Source organism: Cyprinus carpio, chromosome A8 (assembly GCF_018340385.1).
Source record: "Cyprinus carpio isolate SPL01 chromosome A8, ASM1834038v1, whole genome shotgun sequence".
Lineage (NCBI taxonomy): Eukaryota > Metazoa > Chordata > Actinopteri > Cypriniformes > Cyprinidae > Cyprinus > Cyprinus carpio.
In genome coordinates this window covers 16,456,848-16,458,246 of record NC_056579.1, presented here as the reverse complement: position 1 = coordinate 16,458,246, position 1,399 = coordinate 16,456,848, and the positions used below count along the sequence as shown (strand labels likewise).

Here is a 1,399-nt window from a genome sequence, read left to right as displayed (position 1 = left end):
TGGTCAGCTTTCGGTGCTTATAAGACAGTACGCAGCAGAGCAATGCTGAGTTGGAGCCTCACCTGGAGCAAGGTTTTAGAAAACGAGAGACATTTCAGTAGCAATAGAGTTCGAAGCCTCACATAAATGGTCAGTTGAAAATTAGATTCCTTTTATCACTAGAAGAAAGGTCACAGTGAAGTTTTTAAAATCAATCTAATTAAAGACCATAATGTTTGGTAATACGCATTCAAATCAACATCTCCAGTGGTGCAATCAGTCAGTGTGTGGTTCTTATAAGGCAATTTGAAGCAAAACAATGCCGAAGTTGTGAGTTCGAGTGTAACCTGGTGCAAGGTTTCAGAATGTGATAGACATTTCAGTAACGGAGTTCAAAGCGTAACATAAATTATCAGTTGAAAATTAGAAGGCTGGAATCAGTTAGACAACAGTTCATGGGTTAATTTGAAAGATCATCTTAACTAAAGACTGGTATGGTATTATCTTTGGTATTACACGTTTCAGCCTATATCTCCAGTGGTGCAATTGGTCAGTGTGTGTGGTGCTTATAAGACAATAAGCAGCAGAGCAATGCCGAGGTTGTGAGTTCGAGCCTCAACTGGAGCAAGGTTTTAGAAAGCGAGAGACATTTCAGTAACAATGGAGTTTGAAGCTTAACATAAACAATCAGTTGAAAAGTAAATGTCTATAATCAGTTAGAGGAAAGTTCATGGATTAATTTGAAAGATCACCATATATAAAGACTGGTTTGGTATTATGCATTTGAGTCAACAGCTCCAGCGATGCAATTGATCAGCATGTGGTACTTATACGACAGCATGCAGCAGAGAAATGCCGAGGTTGTGAGTTTGAGCCTCACCTGGAGCAAGGTTTTAGAAAGCAAGAGACATTTCAGTAACAATGGAGTTTGAAGCGTGACATAAACAATGAGTTGAAAAGTAGATGGCTGTAATCAGTTAGAGGAAAGTTTGTGGATTAATTTGAAAGATCACCACAACTAATGACTGGTATGGTATCATGCGCTCGAGTCAACTGCTCCAGTAGCGCAATCGGTCAGTGTGGTGCTAAAAAGGCAATATTCAGCACAGCAATCCTGAAGTTGTGAGTTTGAGCCTCACCTGTAGCAAATTTTTAGAAATCGAGAGACATTTCAGTAGCAATGGCATTTGAAGCGTAACATAAATGATCAGCTGAAAAGTAGATGGCTGTAATCAGTTAGAGAAAATTTTATGGGTTAATTTTAAAGATCATCGTAACTAAAGATTGGTATGGCATTATATTTGGAATTACGCATTTGTATCAACAGCTCCAGTGGCGCAATCGGTCAGCGCGCGGTACTTATAAGACAGTATTCAGCAGAGCAATGCCGAGGTTGTGAGTTCGAGCCTCACCTGGAGCA

The 1,399-nt window shown here is 39.7% G+C and overlaps 1 non-coding gene across 1 annotated transcript; it reads left to right on the top strand.

Moving 5' to 3' along the window:
* Positions 1-1,305: 1,305 nt before the first annotated feature.
* Positions 1,306-1,399, top strand: trnai-uau. Its single transcript has 2 exons — positions 1,306-1,343; positions 1,364-1,399. It is a non-coding gene; the product is annotated as a tRNA-Ile (tRNA).